This window comes from Haliaeetus albicilla, chromosome 3 (assembly GCF_947461875.1).
Source record: "Haliaeetus albicilla chromosome 3, bHalAlb1.1, whole genome shotgun sequence".
NCBI lineage: Eukaryota > Metazoa > Chordata > Aves > Accipitriformes > Accipitridae > Haliaeetus > Haliaeetus albicilla.
The window spans coordinates 5,752,636-5,775,904 of NC_091485.1; the positions used below are offsets into that span (position 1 = coordinate 5,752,636).

The 23,269-nt window shown below is 40.4% G+C and overlaps 1 protein-coding gene across 1 annotated transcript in view; it reads left to right on the forward strand.

Moving 5' to 3' along the window:
- Positions 1-408: 408 nt before the first annotated feature.
- LOC104315796 (poly(rC)-binding protein 3-like) overlaps positions 409-23,269 on the forward strand; it is a 526,334-nt gene continuing 503,473 nt past the window's right edge. The window contains exon 1 of the mRNA XM_069778730.1: positions 409-931. The gene's annotated coding sequence lies outside the window, so the exon portion shown is untranslated. The remainder of the gene's footprint in view (positions 932-23,269) is intronic.

Genomic DNA, 23,269 nt, shown 5'->3' on the forward strand with positions numbered 1-23,269 from the left:
CCCCACGGGTGCCCTGCGAGAGGGCTCCGCGCGGGATGGGGTGGGGGAGGACCCCGCGGCCTAGAAAGCGAGCGCCTGGGTCCCGCACGGAGCTGCCTGCCGGTGGACAGCCGGGGGACCCCTCACCGGCACTCCTCCCCCGTTGAGCCGGTCCCTCTCCGCGGCCGGCGGTACCGCCGCGGACATTCCCTCCTCTCCCCTCCGCTGCCGCTCCGCCCCTTAGCCCCCCCCCGTGCCCCGGAGCGTCCCCGCTCCCCCCCGGCCCGCAGCGGCGGGCGGCGGGGGGCGCCCGCGGGCGGCGGCGGCGGCGGGAGCGCGGGCGCGGGGGTGGCCGAGGAGCGGCGGCGGCGGCGTGAACGCGGCTGCAGAGCCCCAGCGAGCCGCGGGAACGGCGAGCGCCGCGCCGCGCCGCGCCCGCCGCAGCCGCCGGAGCCGGAGCCGGAGCCGGAGCCGGGCGAGGAGCGAGCCCGGCCGCCCGGAGCCGCCGGGGAGAGAGGCTCGTCGGCCGCGGCAGCCCCGCGGGGAGGCAGCGAGGGGGCCCCTCGCCGAAAGAGCGAACAACACCCCCCCCACCACCGGCACCACTCTCCCGCCCCGCCGCCTCCGCCCGCCCCCCAGCGAAGAGAAACAAAACAAAACCCCGGCACCGCCACGCTCTCCCTCCTTCTCCTCTTGGCATTTGGTGGTTGTTTTTTTTTTAATTATTTTTTCTTTTTTTTTTTTAATTTTTTTTTCTTGGGGATTCTCCTTTCTCCTGCCAGACTGACTTGCACCTTCTTGATAATTTCTCTTCCCCTCGTTTTTTTATACTCTTCTCCCTGCTTCCAAACCCTGTGTCTGTGTGTTTCAATACTATCACAACCTCTGCTAAAAATAGATCTTTTTATATACCCTTCCTCCTCTCTGACCCCATCCAACACCCCTTGTTAAGGTGAGTTGTGTCTTTTCATCACTTTTTTCCTTGTGTGTTGGTTTTTTGTTTTTTTTTCGGTTTGTTTTTTTTTTTTTTTTCTTCCTCCCCTTTAGGGCAGGTTTTAGGGAGGAGGGGATGTGGAGGAGAGAATTTCGTGGGGAGTCAGGCATGTTTGCAAAGCCTTATTTTCCCTTCTGCAGCCTCAGCATCATTCCGGACTGCTCCCTTTTATCCCAAGGATGGAGCTAGCTGATGAAAGTGGGGAACTACTCTTCCTTAGCACTGCATGCTTGGGAGCCACAGCAACAGCAGGAAAAAAAAAACCAACCTTCTCTTTTTTCCTTCGCCCCCCTCCGTCCCCCCCATTCCCTCCTCCTTTCTGTGTTTTGTTGTGGTTTGGGTTTGGTTTGTTGGTTTTTTTGTTTTTTTTTTGGTGGGGTGTTTTTTGTTTGGTTAGGGTTTTTTGTTTTGTTTTGAGTTGGTTTTTTGGTTTTGGGGTTTGGTTTTTTTTTGGTGTGTGTGTATGCTTGGTTTCTGTTTTTAAGCAATACACAGGGGACTTGGAAAGAATTGCATGTGATGTCGGGGGAGCAAGTGTGCGTGTGCACGTGTGTCTTGAGTGTGTGTGTATGCGTGCATATGTATGTGTGAAGCGCATTTGTATTTTGTGTTCATGGGATGATTGATAAAGCTTCCAAACAGCCACTGTACATAGGGTGAGGAGCACGGCAGAGACTGCTGATGGAGAAATCGGTCAGGGATGCAGGAAAGCTACAGAGCTCTCCACAGAGTTCGGTCCCTTGTGCTCCAGGACATCTTTCCATAGATCATTACTGGCACCTTCAAGGTGATGGCTCTCATTCCTCTCCTGGCTTCTCAGTAGAGGAGTGCCGAGAGGGAAAACTTTAGGGCTAACGTGAATTGATAGCATTTCTGTTCCTGCAGCAGCCTGAGACAGTGTTATTCCAGGGATAAGTGGGGAAAATAGCATTGTGATCCGGAGCAAATGGATCATTTGCTGTCACAAATTAGTGTTCAGTGAGAAAAAGAGAGATGAAACATTATTAGTTTGGCCAGCCAGCAGAAGCATTGCAGCCCAGTTTACTTCCCAATTCCAAAGTTGTTTTGGACTGTTTTTCTTTCTTCAGCTCTTCAGCTGACTGTTCCTTTTGACAACAGAAATGTGTTTCTACAGTAGAACAGTCTATTATAAATCTGCTGGGGAACGATTTATTGTTCAGAGACAATCAAGTAATTTATCTGTTTCACAGATTTCCCCCAGTCTTTTAGTGTGCTTTCAACTATGTATTTTACCTATGTGTGTGAAGTGGGATAATATAGATTTTAGTTGCATTTTACCAAGGAGTTAAGGCATAACTTGCAGGGTGCCATTTGCAAAGTGTCACTTATTGTAAAGCAAAATAACAGCCCCTAGCTCTTTTTCATGGATTTTTCGCATCTCCCTTGTTTGTTTCAAAACAAGCAGGTGATTTTGCTTAAGAACTTGGAAGGAAAACTGACTTCACAATGATACACAGTTTCAAATATTCAGAGCTCAAAATTATTACACTTGTCTGACTGTGAAACTTGAATTTGTTTATGAAATCTAGTGGATCCAAAGTACACGAAAGAGCACTTTGTATACATAGTTTTCTAACAGGTTGAATCATTTTTTGCATCTAAAAGTTTACAAATGCACTAAAAAGGTTGCTATCGTCTGTGTTTGGAGGCCTTCATGCTCTGTGGATACAGGAACAGTAATGCTGCCTGTCTAGTTAATGCAATTCCAAAATAACAGATCTTTTCACATGCTGTGTAGATGACATTCAACAAAAATGAGCAGTCATGGAAGTAGTCTTGTGCTATCAAGGGTCATTTCATCATTTCTTTTTCTTGTTAGCCTAAATTAAAATATTTTACACAAGTTTGCTTTTTTTTTTTTTTTTTTTTTCTGCTGTGGCTGGCTGATGTTGTGAAAGCAGGAAGCATGCTTTGAGTGAGTTGTGCCATTCCTAATGCTTGATAGCAGTGAGGGGAGAAGCACCTGATGTGCTTTGTACATCATCCCTGAAGGTACGCAGGAGTGAGAAAACGAGATGGAAAACCAGCACAGTGCACTAGCAGTTTAAATAAATAAGTAAGGGTGATGCATGTTAGCTTGTCAGCTGCTGTTCTGCTGAACTCTGACTACTGGCTAAACACATTTTCTTGGTAAGCACTGCGATGGGATACAATTTTTCTGATTTGACAGAGTTTGCTGTTAAAATCACATGTGGCACAGGACAGCTCTTGTTCTGTTGATAAAAATCATGCCTCCTCATTTTAATCCGGAGAAGGCTGAAATATCCACAACTACTGAAGTCACTAGGAGTCACTTGTGTTCAGCACTTGTTAGCATTTTTCATGTCAACATGTCAGGATTTAGGATATTTCCAAAGGATACAATTGCCAACAGATCTGTAATGTCTCATTTTGTTTAGATTTTACGTTGGGTACATATAGTATGTTTACAAGTCAATGTTTTCTTTTACCGCAGCAAGACTAAAATGTGTCAGGAAATGGAAAACTTTTAGCATTGTTTTTTCTGCTGGGCTTTTAAAGAGAATTCTCTTGGTATCCTTTAGCTGTTTGTGAAAAAGCAGTGCTCACTTCACAAATCTATGCCCTAAGTTCCTTATGCCGGTTGATTAGCTGTTGACATTGATGAAGGAAAAAAATATATGGATGGCATGTTTGTACAAAAAAAAAAAAGAGCAAGTCACGTGTTTTTCTATCGTTAACAACTGAAAGACCAGAGTGCTTTCAGCTGGATATGAAAATGCTGAAGCAAGGTTAACATTGAGTTTGATCTGGTGATCGTTCCCACTGACGCGAATGGCAGCACACCAACACTTAGGTTATTCTATAACGTACTAACCTAGATTAAAGGCCCCTTTCATTTATGTTTTGATGCTTGGATAAAACCTCAAACCTTGGATTTATTCCCCTCTAAAGCCATTTTTGCTCTTGAAACAAGCCTTATAAAGCTGTGAACTGCTATAAACAAAGTAATGGAGGGAGACTTCAGAAGTCACTCTGACTTTGTGGAGCTTATTGCTGTAAAAGTAAGGTGGGATTTCTCTCTACTGTTAGCCAACTGAAATGATTTTCTTGCATTATTGCACTTTATTATCCTGCAATATCAGTCTAAAATACTTAGTCCAAGGAGTTTTTATTCTGTGGATATGGTGCTTCCACAAATGAAGAATGTGTATATTTTGTCTTGTCCTAAACTACAACTAAGCCATCAGTTTCAGTTGTATTGTGTCATGGGGCAAAATTACTGTTTCATTTGGACATACTTATTGAGGAAGCTATCTCAATCCCGGATTTTCTTAAGTTTTTAACAAAGGAAACAAAAACTATCACAGTGTTGACTGGGATTTTTGGGCTCCAGTGGTATTATCTACATCCATGCAGAATGCAATCACAATGTACATTAAAAAGCAGTAGCATAATCCATCTGAAAACAAATGAATATGTCTTTCTCTGTAAATCCCTCTTTCTTTATTAGTTTTAAATGGTACTATGTGTGTGTTTCAATCTGAGTGTATATTTGTAATTTTAAAATGTTTAGATGAATGAGGTTACTTTATGCAAAGCTGACTTTTTATTTGCGTTTTGTCTGCTAGAAATATACTTTTTGTGACAAAATAGATTTATTTATTTTTTCCTGCTGTACTTGCTTACACATAGAAGCAAATAAGTATTTTCCTCCTGGAAACCATGTATAACTCTGAAGAGCCAGGTGCCGAGCAGAGCTACAAGCCATTACCTTCCCAGTCTTGGTGAATGTGGAAGAGTGTCAGGGGTAACAAGTGCTCGTGAATGGCAGGGAGAGGAAGAGCGTGGCTCTTGGGAAAGCAGACTATAACTATCCAGTGCTGGAGTGGCTGTGTGCTCCAGGGCTAAAATAGCAAGTCGCTTCCCCACCCTTAATGGTGTTAAACTCCTCTGTCTTGCGGTTTGCATTCAGTGATCTGCTTGGTTTTCCCTTTGTATTAGAGTAGATATGGAAGACTTAATTACAGTCTGGTAGTGCTAACACAGCTCTCTGATGACAGCTGTTTGTAGGAGGTCAAATGGAAAATAATTGTGGAGGGGAGTCTCTAGCTACAGTGTTTCTTCTCTGTGGTATGTTTTCATTTACACCAGTTTTCCCTGGATTTGCATCCAGCTATAATACCCTACTTGCCTGCATAGGCTGGAGGCTGCTTTGTGTGGAGTGTTTGTAGGAAGGGAAAAAAGAATATTATTGTTAACTTCAGACAACACAATGTAACAGCTGCACCAAGTCCAACCAAATGCAAGAATACCTGTGGCTTTGTAGGTAAAACTTTCAGAATTTGCTTGACATGAATACGAGGTTTCATACTTCATGAGAGGAGACACATTTTTAAACGTAATTCAAAAGGAATGCTCTTTTCAGGATGAGACTCGGTATTAGTAAGTCCCTATGACCACCCTTGTCCTGTGGGATCTGTTTGGAGCAGCCCCGTTAATTCCTGGTTAAAGTGGGGTGGGGCCAGTTTCTCCCATTCGATCCACTACTGTAACTCCATGCTTGTAACTGGGTACCTATTCCAGCGCTGCAGTGGTATCAGTAACAAAATTTAAGCTTTTTTTATAGGGCAAAATATATAACGCACTATTGATTTCTGCTAACAGGCAATGCTTTTAACCGGGTCTATGATTCCAGTCATTCTGATTATGGATCCGTTTACCTTGCAACATCCGTGACTTTCTCATCTACGCATTAGATGTATTAAGATGCTGTGGACACTTATAGGCTCTAAGGAAGCAAAATGCTTATCTTCTGTAAATGATAGATAAAATCCTTAATTTGTTATTTCATTTGTTATTGTGGGGGTGTGGATGGTTCAGGACTACCCCTTATTTGATTAAAATTTGTCTTTTAGTTTGCTTAAAAATAGTTACAAAAGGATTTATTATTATTCATTTTAGACAGTCTCTTCTGTATGCATTTAAAAAAATGTTTAGTTTCATAATGAGGTTTTGGGGTAGGCCACTGAGGTGTGATGAGAACTTAGCCCTCTTAATGACTGGTTGTTATCATACTTTCATTAATATAAATGACATATATAGTGATAAGGTTTTTTTCAAACTTACTGGCACTTTGCATACAACAATCTCTTTTGTAATGAGTCATCTGGAGGTCCCATAAAGATTATTTTTTTCTTGATCTGCAGTGAAACTATGAAAATTTTAAGCAAATCAAAGTAGTAGTTATTTGAGCTCTGGTAGAATAAAACAGCCATGAATGTATGGTTCCCTTATCAGTCATACCATTGCCATCTTTACACCTGGGTGAGTTCAGTATAAAACATTTACAAGCCAGCCTTAGCAGTCTGGGGCAATACCTTTAGGTCATGATGGCTGCTTCAGTAATCCCAGCAGAGATACACCAGTACTCAATGACAACGTGGTGAAAGAGAGGGAGTATCAGCTGGGAAGTAAATAGGGCCCTGAGGTGGGCTTAGAAAGCCCCTCAGGAAAAACAAAAAAGTCTGTCTTTCTGGAGGAGAAGTCAGCATGTGGCCATGATGTACTTCTAAGCTTCCTTGGACTTAAGGGCTGTTTCTATACATGACAAAATCCCAGTGGTTTACCAGCAGTGCAGAATCCTAATGAAATTTATATAATCCAGCAGAGGCTGTAACGGGAGCAGAAAAAGAGAACTTCGCAAGTCTAGTACTTATATTTAGATAAGAATGTAAATGGTTCTTTCTCCTGCTGTTATACCAGTGGACAAGTGTGCTCTGTTTCATTTGTGTACCTTTTGAAAAGGTTTATACATTTTAACTTATAGTAATGAATGGGAAATGATTTAGACCAGAAAAATATGGAAATTCAAAGTTAAGGCTTATCTTGCACTTAACCATTATAGAGGCATGGTCTATGTCTTGGGCGTGCTTGTTGCAGCTCTGACAAACACCTCCTAAAGTGGCATTGAAGGTGGGATTTGTGTAATGCTTTTCCTACCTGTAAAATGGGATAGCATAGTTAAGGCTAAATTCAGCAATTCCTATTCATGTTAAATAGTTCCTCAGCTTCTGTGGGATTGCTTGCTTAAGCGAGAGACTCATAGAACAGTGACAACAGGGAAGGTGTGAAGTATTATTATTATTATTATTATTATTATTATTATTATTATTATCTCAGAGAAGCTTGTATGAGATGGCTCATGTTCCGGGCAGTCTGCATCACTAGACCAAAATTCCTTGGCACTTTCACTTGATTTCTGCAATGCATCACTGCTAATTCTGTGGCAGGATGAAATTAATTGAAAGTCCTTTCTAAAATCTGAGGTCTAAATAAAGGACATGTTAAATATAGGAACATTTTAAATATATTAATTGTATATGATAGTTCAAATGTAATGTTTAGCTGTATGTTTCTGGATGTCCATCTATGTGCAAGAAATTATTTTTGGATTTTCACCTAATATAAAAATACTTTATGAATTCTAGAAGGAGATAAATGCTTCATAGGTAGTTCTTGGACATGTCAGAGTTGAGACAGTGGCGAGACACTGGAACAGGCTGCCCAGAGAAGTTGTGGATGCCCCATACCTGGAAGTGTTCAAGCTCGGGTTGGATGGGGCTTTGAGCAAACTATCTAGTGGAAGATATCCCTGCAGATTGCAGGGGGCTTGGACTAAATGATCTTTAAAGGTCCCTTCCAACTCAAACCAGTCTATGATTCTATGTTACAGACGTCAACTAATTAGCCATCACAGCAACTCCGCCTTGGGTTTTGTAGTACATAGGCAAAATTTTAAGCAGCAGTTAATAGTAAAATGAGAGACCATGAGAGCATAATTTATTTTTCCTTCTCTTTTCTTTTTATAGTTAGCTCTCAGTGGTAATGTGGGGTAGAGACTAGAAAAGAATTGTAGATTTGACTGTTCCCAGCCATTGGCTTAGTTTTAAGGCTCCTTACGTCTTTTTGAGTGGGGATTGGTGCTTGTATTAGCATTTGGGATTGGCAGGATTCCCCTGCCTGGCAATACAGAAGAATCTGGGAAGGGGAGGATTTTGTGATTCTTTCAAGTCTGAAGGTAAAATCTGCAGTGCCATATGGATAATATCAGATCATCCACTCCTCTGAGATCTTTCCAGTACATATTGCAAAGGCAAGCTCAGGCTAGATCTTCAAGGCCAAAATCTTAGAGTGCAAATTTAGAAGTTGCTTCTCACTCAGGTTTTGCTTGTGTGTTGCACCTGTGTGTGCAGCCTAGAGATGTAAGCGATGGGAGGCAGAATCAGGGATAGGAAAGTAGCTGGAATCAAGAAAAGGATTTAGCAAAAGGGTAATAAAGTACATTTATGAGCAAAAATGTGAAAAGGTAAGTGTGGGGGTGTCCTTAAGAGAGGATGGAAGAGAAAGGCATTGCACAGAGATGGAATTAATAAGATTTAACAGAATACGAGAGATAAAAAGCCCAAGACAAATATCAAGAGATGGAGGCTGGACTGGAAGAGAGACAGCACAACTAATGGTAGAAGACGAAAAGACAGGCTGAAAGGGAGCTGTACACTATCAATTTAAAGTATAGTTTCAAGATCAGCTTAAGCTGATCTAAATTCCAGCTGCTTCTGCAAAGGGAGTCCTGCACACTCACTCCTTCCTCCGAAAGATGTGCTGCAACTGGTAATATGAAAAAAAGAAAAATTCATCCAGATCAGATCCTTAATCCAGCTGACTAACTGCTCATATTAACATTACAGCTGCCTCAAGGCAAAGAGGCTGGGGGGGCGGACATAGGAAAGGGCAGCATAAAATTGACTTACGCTGTCACATTGACTTATGACAGATCTGTGCTCTTGGTCTGAAAGTCCTGGTGAGATTCTGAGTTAGAAATTATTTAGAAGAGAGGCTGGCTAGGAAGACTTGGAGTGGTAACACAAAGAAAGGAAGAAGCCCCCTGGGACAGTATTTATAGTGAGCAGTTTAGGCGGCTGCATGCAAAGGAAAAAAAGATGCTCAAAACACTTAGGAGGCAAAATCAAGCATTTAAAAATTACAAAGAGCTGGTATTTTTGTTGCCTGTGTATTTAATTCAGCATCCATAGGCACGCCTGCTGATGCAGTCTTTAATTACATGATCAAGTGGGGCTTTTTTCCCTTGGGACAGCTTGCAGAGAGGGAGGGTGGCAGAGGCTCCAGGAGTACCATACCCTTCACGAGTGGCTACCCTGTCCCTGTGACCTCTGTTGAGCAGAGCAGTGCCTGTGACTTGGGGCTTACTTCACCTCCTTGGATCATGAATGACAAAAGTCCAGTACTCAGCAGTCCCACTGGTAGCTCCACGCTTCCCTCTCACATCCTTCATGTACATCTCCTTCATGGGCCCCAGCGTATTTCATACTGACTTGTACTGCTTTTTATTAATCCAGTATTTATGGCTCCCAAACAAAACATCTTTTGCCTCTTTTTGCCTCATAGCTGCACCTGCAATGTGCTATACATGTGCAGCATGTGTTAAGCTTACTTTTAAATGGTAATGTATGCTTCAAGTTTCTCTTGGAATAAGAAGAAACAATATAGAAAAATAAAAAGAAATTCATTATAAAATGCCTTCAGAGAAAAGGAGGCAAAGATTAGAATATGTTTTGTAATAAATGAAATATAAAGCTCTTAGGTCTTCTTGGCTATATTTTAATGATTATTTTTTTTAAAATATTAAATGGGGAAATTAGATTATGCACAAATACCCCCCCCCACACACAAAACCACATTATGGATTCTACTCTTTGAAGGAAAGGGTTGAAAAAGAACAGTTTACCCAGCCCTGTGAGAAATAAGATGCTGGCAGATGATGTCATGCTGTCTAGACTAGAATAAAAGTTGTATTTTAAAAAATCTTAGCTAACTTATTTAAATAAAATATTTCAAAATTCTAAGAAATCAGAAGTGCTAGGTGACGATGTTAGATTTTACTTTGATCATGTTCTATGGGTTCTGGTGTCTTTTCATAACATATTTTTAAAATGCTTCTTTTTTTCCCTTTAAGCATACCTGTGGAGAATTGCATAATCATAAGAAGATATGACTGATTCTTCTGGGTTATCAAGTTCAGTCCCTTGCTCTTGCAGCCAAGATATCATATAATTCCTTTCATGTACTGATCAAACTCCTTCTTAGAACTACTCAGGGATTTTTTTAGTTCCCATACTACCATTTGGAGGCTGTTTTGGTATTCTGGTTTCTTTTCCCCTTAAATATGTTTGTGGCCCACTTATATTACTTTGTTCTCGGTCTAATCTTGTACTTCAGCTTCAGTGGCTTTTTCTGCACAGTGTTAACTGCCCCAAAGTATGGAGCTGTCCTGCTTGCTGTCTTCCTGTGCTAGGCTTAAAAAGCAAAGTTCTTGCCTGGCAGAGTTCAGCTCTGGTGAGGACTGCTAAATTCTTGTGAAGGATAGACAATGGTGTAAAGTTAGACATAATAGGGTTCTGGCCATGCTTCTCGTTCATGTGATGACTAACCTTAAACCAGTCTGCAGTACTGACCTTCAGAGAGTGAGTGATATGTCAAGTGCCTTACCCACATTTCTCTTTGGGAGTAGGTTTTGTCTTCCAGTGCATAGTGCTCTATGGGGTTTTTGCAGACTCATTTTCATTTGGCTTAGTTCTGGGTTCTCACTATAAATAGTTCAAGTATGACAGAAGGAACCTTTGTTTATAGTTTAAAAAAAAATCCTGTTTCTACTTGGGATTAAATTTCAATTGATGAGAGTTGATACTTTAACATTTAAACAGATACAAAATTCTAAGCATTAATCTTTCAAATAGGAGGTAGCCATTATGCTCTAAGCAAAATTATTTTCAAATCACACTGTCTAATAATCTGTCCTGGTTTGGGCTGGGATAGAGTTAATTTTCTTCCTAGTAGCTGGTATAGTGCTATGTTTTGGGTTCAGTATGAGAAGAATGTTGATAACCCACTGATGTTTTCAGTTCTTGCTAAGTAGTGTTTATACTAAGTCAAGGATTTTTCAGCTTATCACCAGCCAGCAAGAAGGCTGGAGGGGCACAAGAAGTTGGGAGGGGACACGGCCAGGACAGCTGACCCAAACTGGCAAACGGGGTATTCCATACCATGTGACGTCATGTCCAGTATATAAACTGGGGGCAGGTGGCTGGGGGGGGGGATTGCTGCTCAGGAACTAACTGGGCATCGGTCAATTGCATTGTGTATCACTTGTTTTGTATATTCCAATCCTTTTTATTATTATGGTCATTTTATTACTGTTATTATTATCATTATTAGTTTCTTCCTTTCTGTTCTATTAAACTGTCTTTATCTCAAGCCATGAGTTTTACTTTTTTTTCAATTCTCCCCCCTATCCCACTGGGTGGGTGGGGGAGTGAGTGAGCAGCTGCGTGGTGCTTAGTTGCTGACTGGGGTTAAACCACGACATAGTCCTAATCAAGAATGCATTGGATTTCCTGTGGATTTACCACTTGTACTTCATTTGGGAAGATAGAAATTAGTAAGTTTTGATTCTGGCCTCATTTTCTAATTTTAAAATTACTGGGAAAAGGAACATGGATATTTTATTTTTGTTCCTTGAAGTATAATGTAAACAGAGGACAGGAAATAAAAGTGGCTGGCCTTTTTATGTTTCAAGAATTTACTTGAAATAGCTTTATTTTGAAAAGTGGTCAGGCAGTTGGGCTAAATGATGATTGTAGGTCCCTTCCAACTGAAATATTCTATTCTATTAATTCATGATATTTTCAGTTTGATTTTTCTGTTCTTTCTCAAAAAACAAGGAGTAAAGTAATGATGTTGAAACTTTTAAATTGTTTGCAGCTTTAAAGTCATTGCCCCTATGTGTGAAATATTTTAACCAACATTTCACCTGGAAGGGTGAATGCTCTATAGTTAGATTGATATGACCGTCACTGTCTTTAACCAGGTATATACAAACTATTTTATACATTACTGTGTTATACAGGTAGTTTAGTATTTCCCTAATGTGGAATTATTGCATCTGTCATTTAAAAAGAACCACCTTCCTATATTACTTGTCATTAATCTTCTGTCGGAAGATTAATATGGGTAGATAAGATACAGTTCTGTTATTTATTAGATATTTAAAAGTACCACAATAAGTAGTCTCTAAAATGACAATGCTACAATAATACTACAATAAGCACTATCTAAAACAGTAAAATCCCACAGTGAACGAAGCAGCTGGAACTGTAACTCCTGTCAGCTGCCCAACACCAGACACTCCTTTCTGCTTTCTCCTGGGCCTGTTGACATTTGCCTCGCCTGCAGAATGACTATGCATGTTATCTGCAAGGTGTTAGTCCATTAGTAATGAGCAACCTTTAATCCTGGTGTAGACATCCTTTTCATGGAAAAGGGTGTGCGTCACACCGTTAAGATTTAAGTATACCTACACGGGCAAATAACTTCACTCACTGGATTTGTCCCATTTAACCTAGCGGGGCTGCAGTTTCTCATTTGACTGTTTGTAGGAGTAAGCTCTGAGTCATATTTGTCCTTCAGACCTGGGCATGGAAGGGATTCAAGATCTGTAGGGGAATAGACTGCCAGCATGTGCATGCACAAAGGTTGGGGCTGGGAAGAAGCCTGGAGTCCTTTGCACTAACTCTATTCAGAAAACTAGAATGTTTATGCTAGCTGAAAAGAATGTAGCAATGTACACAGAAGTGTTGTTTAGGTTGCTGTTATTAAAAATAAACCCAACAGGTTTTTTTTTATTAAAAAATGAACTATTGATCTAGAAAAAAAAAATTATAATAATATGTCATGGCAGTGTGTGACCTGTTTTCCTAGGATGCTTTCGATGCTTTTTGGTTTTCAAAATTTTTTTCCACATGCTGTTGCTATGGTAAGAATCAACACATCAGGGAGAGGTATCATAACAAATGTCATAACAAATAACCTGTAAGAGCTTTGCATTTCCTGGGACAGCAGAGAGTCACTTTGGATTTTCAAGTGAAGCCCTGTCAAAAGAGTTTTCAGACTATGGGTAGCATCTCTCTTTTTGTATTCATGGACTACTTTTGCATGGCCGAAACAAATCAAGAAAGTCAACCTTTTTATCAATAAGGTTATTATTAACTACAAACAAATTCTCACCTCCTTTAGAAAAGTTTAGGTGTTTTATAAATCAGGAGAGAAAATATGAAGAAAAAAAGCCAGAAGGAAATGTCATGGGGTAATGGAGATGGAGATGAAGCTAAGAAAAGCAAAATTAGAGATTTCCAGCTTTTGGGGTGGGGCAGGGAGGGAAGATATAGCCCAAGGTTTACTCAATTTGACTTTTAGGAATTAAGTCATAATAAAATTGGATGAGTACAAGAACTTGGAAATACCAGCTGTGGCCTATAATGGCATGCCAAGCTCCTACATGGTAAAGATTGATCAAAGTATTTGAGTATTGAAAAACAGGTGGCATCTTCAGATGGTTCCAGACCTAATTGCTGCAACTCCATTACTGAGAGTACTTGTGTACCACAGCCTGCTAAACAGAGATCCTGTTGAAGAGTTTTGAATTTACTGAACAGAAGTTACCTACATTTCAAAATGTGATGAACTAATCTTATCACATGAGATGAAGCTCTACTTAGTACCCTTTTTAAAATAGTAACTGTAGTTACAGATTGGTTATATGCATGGGAAGAAGTGGAGAGGGGATCGGAGACTCCAAGTTTGAGTAGCTGAAGCCACAGGAGATGACAGGCAGTGGCTCTGCTGGAAGATCGGGAGATCAAAGAAAGTCTTTACTCAGCATTGAAAGAGAGTGGTTTTACCATGTGACAAGGCTAACTCCCAGTCCGCAGCAGGATGCTGGGGAAAAAATTTTGAGAGGGCTGCTGGTCCCTTCCTGAGTTATGGACTTTGAATATAGGAGACTCCAGTCTGATCTCTGTCCATTAGATAGCCAGAACTAGGGGGACTGGCCAAGAGAGTTTAGTCCAAATTTAACGTTTCTCACCACAGACCTGAGGGGTTTTTTATATAAATGGTCCCATCAATCCAGATGTGGCTCTAAATTATCACCTAAATGCCACGTAGAAGAGTAGCTCTGTACTATTAAACCATTTAAAATGGAAAGTACAAAAAAATGGTTAGTTAGAGGTTTAGTTAAGTCTTCAGGCTACAATGACTTCAGCTACTTTGAAGCAGGCACCTCCTCAGTTGCAGAGTTGGTGGCCTCACGCGGAGCCCAGTATCCCTTCGGAGTCATGCAGAGTTTGCATTGCAATAGTGTTTCCAGTGTTTTAGCAGTGTGGCAGGCTTGCCTTCAAGCGTCCTGGCTGCAGTTTGCTCACAGTAACCTTGTTCAGACCCACCTACGTGTTTCAAGGGTTAGCTTTCTGCTGTTAAGCCTGCTGAATATTTTGATCCAACATACCAGATCTCACTTGCAGGCTGGTTTGCAAACTTCCCAAGCAGCAGAGTCATGGTGAAGGTGCCTCCTTGGCAGAGGAGGGACTCTATTCCTCCTGAGGGATACTGCTGAAGGCCAGCAATCCTGGCCATCCTGAGCTTGGATGGTCCTCCTGACTACTAGTATAAGCTTTCACATAGTGTGAAGACAGTGGAGTTCAAGAATAACTAGAGTGAGGAAGCAGGGGGATCAGGTGGCTGAAAACTTAGGCCCCTTGGAAAACCCCCCTCTAACAGGTTTCAGTCTCTAACTTCTATCAATATTAAAAAGGATTTTATGTCAAGGACCCCTCTGAAAATCTTGCTAACCTTCTGCCTTTGTCAGTATTAGATGTGGATATTTTAAATCAGTGTGCAGAATTTCTGTTGTTTTTCTGAAAGGCTGATGGCAGTCTGCTGCTTGCCTTCCTCCTCTTGTCTCCATTAACTCATGTCCATTTGCTGGTATCAGCCATGTCTGCCATGGGGCTGAAAAGCTCAAAATACAATCCAGTCCCTAGAAGTTTCTTCCAAATATGTGCCTGGACAGATGAGGAGGACATTGAACGTGAGGAGGAGACCACAGATTATCTGTGATGGGCCCCAGGGAGACTTTTGACATACTCCAACCATAGGAGTCAATGGCTGGACCTTCTTAGACAACTAAGACACTTGAAATCTACACAAGTTTGTAGAAAACTAGGCTTCTTTAATGCCCTCTCTGTAATGCTTTTGTTCATAACCCTGACATATGGTAACTACCCACATCTTTCATGGGTACCCTTGGCATTTAGGGAAGCTTGGCACTCTGCAGACCTTTGTTTTCTGCTGCAACTTTTGTTAGAATTGTGTTAATTTTCACTGTTGTTACAACTTCTGGTGCATTTTGAATAGTCATATATTTCACTAAATAGTTTATTTAAAATGCTTCTTTGAGAAGGGTGTTATTGTGAGGTTTAAAGTGTGGAAGGTCTGAATGAAAAGCAACATTCTTCTTTCTAGCCCTGTTTTGAGGGTGTCTTCTGACACATGAAACTTTCATTATACTTTAATTATTGATGGGAAGCATTTTCTTACCAGCATAGCACTTACACACAGTGAAATCACTTTTCAGGAGAAATTACTGCAAGCAATTTTTGGATGAGTTTCAGTTTTGCAAATTGCTTAGGTTTTTTTCTTTGTTTTTTTCTTAGTACCCCATAAATTAAAGCACAAATGATAAGCAAGATCGTTATGCTGTCATGAATCACTCAAGTTCTAATGGCCTAATGCACTAAGCCTTAATTAGTAATATTGTATTTTTAAAAAGACAATATTGTGAATGAAATCTGAACATGCACTGTTTTATAACTGGGCTTCCCAGAAGATTTTAAATGGATTCCTCTTCTTAGTATGTTTTTAAATAATTGATACGGCCACTTCAAGCCCTTAGTAGACAAACGAATTATTGGCTGCTAGTGACAGAATTTGGTTTGGGCATAATAACTTCACAGAGACATGGCACTGCATACATCTGCTGCTCTAATTAGAAAGTTTGCCTAGGGTGCTTGTATCAGAAAGAGTGGGAAAAAATAGTGCTGCACAATCTGTTGTAACAGAGTGATTCCTGCAAAATGTGATTTATACAAGATTTCTGGTTAACGCTTTCACTTCTGCTGGAACACTCAGATGCCATTTCAGCAAATTTTATACAGGCAGTACTGAATTGGCCTTACCTGAATGGGCTGCCTGCTTGGAAATACCACTGTTGTATGCTAGATTTAGGGCCTTCAACTGCATTGGTCCATGGTGCAAAAGACCGTTGCTGCTCTGTTCTACAGAAGTCTGCTAACAGGCCCTTGAGCTGCTCCAGCACAGAGAATAAGCCAGCAATTACAGTTCCCTGGTGCTGTGTCCCTTTATTGCAGATAAGCTTTCAGTTTATGCTTTTTTACATAGGCAGTGAAAATCAGGAGTAATAGCATAAAAGGAGTTTTGGTAGTCCAGCAACATTTTCTGGGGGAAACTTGTTAAGCTGGGGCCGAAAGCAGTTGCTCTGGGACAGTGATCAAGAGCATCTCATCTAACCAGGGAGCATACACCACTTGAAACCAAGCCCTTCTTACTAAAGCGGTTGTATCTCATCCAGTCAAACAGCATTCAGGTCAAAATAAATAGCTGTGGTTATGGGGAGAATTAATCAGAAGTGTACAAGAGAGGCTTTTGCTTGCTTGCTGACTTTAATTTACCAATTCACCAAAAGTTTCCTGGGAAAGGATCAGTTTCAACAAATACCTGTTTTTAAACACACAGCAGGAGTTTGTTGTCATGGAACTATAATTTATTGCAGCTTTCTGGAGAAACGTGGTAGGCTTGGTGGAGAGTATAGGCAGCTAGGTTCTGTTCTCCTTAGACCTCATTTAAGTTAATAAATAATTCCAGTACAAGGCACTTTAAGGGCGCTGAAAGTAAAGTGGAATTTGATTTAAAGAAAAGGAATTATCCCAAAAAACATTTATGCCTTGGAGAAAGTGAAATGTGATCAACCATGTGAAATTCTGTGTTATCAACCAATCCAAACGTTTCAGAGAGTAGATCAATGTCTTAAAGGCAAGTACAGGTGTTATGGGAGATGCAACTCTATTTTACACGCTAAATTATCTGTTCATAGTATGGCACTGTGGAACAGCAAAGAGGCAAAGCAGCTCTTCAGGTATGCTGATGAAATGTTTGTAAAAGCAAAATCAGATGTCAGAAATCAGAGAAATGTAGTAACCTGATATGAAGGTGTACTTCTGAATATCTGTTGTTCTTTTGAATTTTCCTTATCGATTTCTTTACAAAGGGACAGAAAGGATGAAGCAGTATGATGCTGAGGGATCTCATTTATAGAGCATCCTGCGTGTCATACAGCTGCATTTAAATTTCTTTCTTTTACAGTTTTAGGCTTTAGCTAATCCAAGTACTTAAGTATGTTGTTAACTCTATTGTCAGTGTAACTCTTATTTATCTTTTTTCAAGATCACAGGTATCTAGAATACGCATACATTAATAAATTTGTGGATAAATAGCATAAAGTCTTTATCTTATTTCCATGAAATATCAGAAATTTCCTAAATAATGAAAAGATAGTGGTTTTGTGCCAGGATTTGGGGGGTGGAGGGGGGGATTAGAAAGCAAAGGAGGAGAGGAAGCCCCAAATTGTTGTCATTTATTTGTTCCCCCAGCAGCAAACACCTAAAAATCAAAGAAACCTGATTAGAATGATGAGACAGACTTTAGATCACCTGGTGTTGAAGTTAAGTTTATTTTCCCTGTAAGGCATGCTTAAAGCATACTATTTATGGGTATTTGAGGGTTTTCTAAAGTTTAATTTCCACTGAACTGAAATATATGGTTCTAGGGAGGATCTCATAAAGGAAGACTATATAAAATTCCTTTCCTATCCTTCTAAATGATTCTGCTCTTCAGTGGGTCATTAGCTTTTTTGCAGTATACTATGTTCATTTGTGGACTAACTTTTGACATATGTATTATTCATGTTGTGACTGGTGTTCAAGTTTCATCAATGATTTCACTGCTCAAAAGAACATTAGAAAGCATGAAGAACATTGTTTTGAATACACTGGTACTCTACATGCTTATTCATCTTGGGCATACACCACGACTTTTTGCATATCCTTTCTAAATCACTCCTGATACACAAGTGAAATTGAATTAATTATAGAATGATATTCCATCTTCAGCAAAGACATGTTCCATTCCTGTTTGTCCTGCTTGCCTCATCAGCACAAAAGACCATATATACAGGCAATTTCTTTTCTACCCTTCTCAAGTCCCCAGACAATGGTACAAGACCAAAAGGATAACAGGAGCCAGTTTTTATGCTCAAGTTCCTTCCTCCACTTCAGAAATGATCACTCTTCAAAAAAGAACTGAAAATCAGAAGCTGATGGTCAAAAAGTGCAAATGTGGCTAAAACCTAATGTGGCAGGTTGGAGATGTTTCCACGGTACCTTGTTTCCATAGCCTGAAGTTCCAGGGGCTTACGTTTTTCAATGAACTTGACTTCCTGACCAACCAGTGTCCCCTGGTATAAGGAGCAGCCTTATCCCTTTTTTAGTGGATCATGGGAATCTGATGGCCAACAGCCTCATGGAAGATCTAGGCAAGCTAGAGAAAGGGATGGGAGTACATACATTTCAAACCACATGCGGGAAACACTTCCAAGTGTTTTCAGGCTTTGACTAACATTGGAAAAGCTTTTCTGTCGGACTTTTTCATGGGAAGCAAGTTTTTTTCTGCCAGAGTGGGGTGAAAAAGGCAGGTGGGAGATGGGCAGGGAGTATTATCACCAAAGTATTTTTCTGTTGAAATGATACAAAGTGTTCAGTCTAGCCCTTGTGCCATAGCACTACACCAGCAGGATGTGCCATAGCACTACACCAGCAGGATGTGCCATAGCACCATATGAGCCTTATAGGAAGGATGAGCAGCCAAAACCCCAGCTACACATCTTTTTGGGCACTTGTTAGTAGGCACTAAAGGTTCCTTGGACCTTATCTGTAGCTGCAACAGAGAGCTGAATCAAGTGCAATACTTGAGAACAATAAGGAAAAAAATCACTAAATATTTTGAGTGTAATAGAACTATATGCCAGCAGGTAGCAGGGGTTCACGGAACATGATCCCTCGTTAAGCCATTATATATGTATTCATACAGATGGATATATGAAAAATAGAATACAAGAGCTTAGAATTTATATGGTGTTCTTACCAGAAAAGAGGACAGCACTTGTTAAAAAACCCAGTTAGTTATTTTTTATGCCACAAGACCTGAAGACTGGCTGAAGAAAAATTAAAAAATGCTGGCAGCTGACTCTGAAAGGATCCTACAGTAGCTGGTTTATAGGCATGCTTTCTCATCCAGTACCAATTTTGAAGGTACCGATTTTTGATAATCATTTGAAGGTGCCAAATGTACAGTTCTCTATTAAAGCTCTGTCACTCTGTTGCAGTGCAACTTACTGCAGGCTAAAGAGCTGGACTACAAACTGGAATAAGCACTAAGAAAATGGCTAAGATCTTATTCTTAATAAAGTAGCTCTCGAACAGAAATAGTAGAAGGAAATGCAGAAAACGAGAGATCACTCAAAAAATCTAGTTGTATATCACTATTTTCACCTGCTGATGCAAATTATACTTATGCTGGAGTTGAGAAAGCAGATAGTAAGACACCCTGGTCTCAAATATTTGTTGTGTAATAAGCAACGTTATCTGCAATGTCCCTCCTTTTTGGTGTAAGAATACAGTAGGGTATGGGAGAGTGTAGGAGTCACCTCAGTATATTTTCACTAGCATTTCTTTTGAGGAGGGCTGCCATCCTGCCTGGACTCCTAGAGATATCCTCAAATACTTGAAGCATATTTTCTGCTGGTTGGAGAGTAGGTTGGGTAGTCAAATTCATATGAAGTGGGGACTTAATGAATAAGAGTGCCTCATGTAGATGCTTAGAGAAAATTCCTCCTCCTGACCTCGCTCTTGTGAGAATTATTTTGAGGAAGAATAATCCAGGCCAGTATTTGGTAATTGCTCTGTTACAACCGAGATTTATTCAATCTGCTATCTGCCTAGATATTCACAGTTTTCACAAAACTCAAGCTTGAGAAATGCACATATGTGTACAGGCACTGTGTATTTTATTTATGCATGGAAATACACTTGTATGTTCTGTGTAGAGAATCAGGTTGCAATTTCCTGATTCAAACCTCAATGTAGTTATAGTCTTCTGTGGTTTTGATTTTCGTTGTAGGACTTCTCACAGACAGCTTTACTGGGGTTTTATTATGAGTCATGGTAGTCTGCTAGTCTCATCTGTTTCTGTCTAATCTCATCTGTAAACTTTAAAATAATATTGGGTTTCCTTTTTACTGAAATTTTAACCAGTGGGATAAAATATAAAGCATTACTAAGATATTGCCATTCAGTGTAATTTAGTTTAGCTAGTATGCTTGCTTTGGAGTCCATCCTAGTAGCTAACATGCACAAGCACTGAGGTTTGTGACTGTGTGGTAAGCTCAGCGTTGAAATCCCTCTTATTTGTTTCACCATTTTGAACACTTTAACATATTCCACCACAAGGTCTCTTGCTGCAAAGAAATATTTTAAATGGCTCTGTTAGAGCAAGTTCAAAGGATGAACTCTCTGACATGTATTCTTCAAAGCAAGACTACATTTCTCCACAACAAAAAAAATGTGTCTTACCTCTCCCCCTTCCTACTGTGAGTTGTGCCAGAGCTGTCATTTTTTCAGTAGGGATTGTTTATAAAAAGGACCTATATTCTGCTGTTCAGCACACTAGAAACCCTTTAGTTTTCAGTTTCAGTGTATAAATATTGATTTTGTACCTCACTGGTTTTGTTAGTTAACTCAAAGGTGATAGCATTTTTGTTGAATAAATGTCTTTAAGGAAATAAAATACTGTACCTTCCTAAAAACTATGTGCTTGTTTCATAAAGTGAACATTTAATCCCAGCAGCTAAATGCAGTCTGTTTGGGATATTCTGGATTGGATGTGATGTGTTTTGTTACTTAAGAAAGCCGTCCTCAAAAATGACCACAGATGGCTGTTTATGATCAAGCTATGCAAAATTTACATGCAGATTCGAGTTAAAATCATCAAAGCATTTGATTCTGTTAGATATGTGTAACTATTCTTGATGCATCTCCTGTAGCAGTTTACTCAATTCTTTTAATGTAACTTTAGATTAAACATAAGTATTATTGCTCATTAGAAAGTACTAGATTTTGCAGGGCCCACTCGGCTTCAGATTTCAGCATGTCAAGAAATTAGGAACCGAGGATGAATTAGAACCTGGGAAGGGTCCCATGCTTTGATCCAGTGAAAGTGCTTTTTATAAAAAGGCCTTAAAGCTAATTATCCATGGAAAAACTGCACTTTGAACCTTGGGCTCAAGCTGTGTGATTTGATTCCTAGAAGCCACATTTGTGGCTCGGTGACCAACCCCTTGCTCCTATTCCTGTGAACCTGACTTCAGAACTCCAGCCAGTTGGAAAACACTTCTGTAACCAGAATGAGAACAGCCTCAGGCTTGCAAAGATTACAGATAGAGGATACCGGGTAATGTGAAAAATCAGCCTCACTGGTGTATATTTCAACACTTCTCTGAAAGCTCAGTTTTGCAGGCTGCTGAGCATTGCTCAGCCACCATTAATTTCTCCTGAAACCAGTGGACCAAACCCTCAGCTTCATAAATCAGGGAAACTGCTACTGTCCCAAATATATGCTTGATTACTACAGAAAAAAATCACATCAAAGCTGGAGATGGTCTGAATTTTCAGGTCTGCATATTTTATGTCTGCAGTTCTACCAATGCTATTTGATACTAGGAAAAGTTTCTGATCAAACCCGAGGCGGGGGGGGGGGGTGTGTTGCTCATAGATTAGGAAGTTCCTTTTTTTTATTTTTGAGAAATTTTTTTCCTTTTCCTTGTTAGCATTGTGTGTCTCACTCCTCCTCCATTGATAGTAAGGTGTGGAAAGCCACCTCTGACTTACCAACAATTCTTCTCTTCTTTCAAGTACATTCAGATAAGAGTTGATGAGTACCACCAGTCATATCATATAACCAGGTAGCAACATTTCAGCTACACTGGGCAGGTATTCTCTGCCTCAGACTTGATGAATGCAGACTTGATGGTGTTCCCCAGCAAATACAAGAAACAGATTGTCTTCATTGCATTGAGTTTTTCTAAGAGGTTGTGGAAAGAAACTTGGGGAGAGTGAACACAGCAATTCACATCACCCAATAATATCTCCTGCTTTTGTCACAAATACCACAAGTTTGACAAACACAGAAGAGAGCAAGGGGGGAATGGAAAATGAAAGGGAAACAAGTATTCTTGTGTCTGCACTTGTCCTCCTCCTACAGCCTTTTGGAGAGTTTCATGAAGCACTCCATGCCAAGTAAGGTTTTTCACCCTGTGAGCCCTGGAAGCTTATCCATAGGGTTCCCCAGTAACTCCCACAGTCTCGCCTACATGAAGAATGCCAGCTCAAGGCTTACTGTCAGGCAGCTTTTCGTGTATTAGTGAATCCCAGTATTTCAGACTTGCAAGAAGGCACTCAAGACACCCTGCTTGGAGCCACCACTTTTTTAATGTTGTTCCTTTCATATTTATTTTTGAAGCTATGCAGCAGGGCATCCACTCCTAGCTCTCTCCTTTCTCTGCCAGGCTTTCATGCCTTCCTGTTTCATCGTCATCATGGCATTTCACACTCAGCTGCAGTGCCTTCGTGACTCAACTGCAGGCTTTGTCTGGGGCAGCAATCTGACTCTAGCTGTGCAGCATGTCTTCACAGGTGCAGTGGTGGCAATTTTATCTGCCTTTTAGTCCATAGCTAGGAGTGAATGTTCTTGCTATGCTATTTATTTAGTCAGAATCTGGGTCTTACATCTTTCCCTTTGGATTGTACCTGGACATAAAGAAGGCTTGACTTTTCACAGCTCTTTTATAGTTTAATGTAGTGCAGTTCCTTTGGTCACTGAAAGTGTCAACTTTACTATAGGGAAACACCGCCTTGCTAGCCATCTCAACGAAGATGAAGATATTGCCTCTCCATAACTGTCTTCCTAATCCTTTAAGCCTTTCCCAACCCAAATTCCTGTCAAATTCGTAGGAGTGCAAGAAATCTAGGATAACAACTTACAACAATTACCAATCCGGTCTCTGAATAATGCAATAGTTGTATAAATATTGAAGGTAGGATTCTACATTTCTGTTTGCATTATTTCTGGCAACTAATCCTTCAAGAAGCCAAGGGGTTCATATGTGAGAAGTGCTGCTAGCTTACGTAACCTTGTTGTGATGCTTGTTTTCAT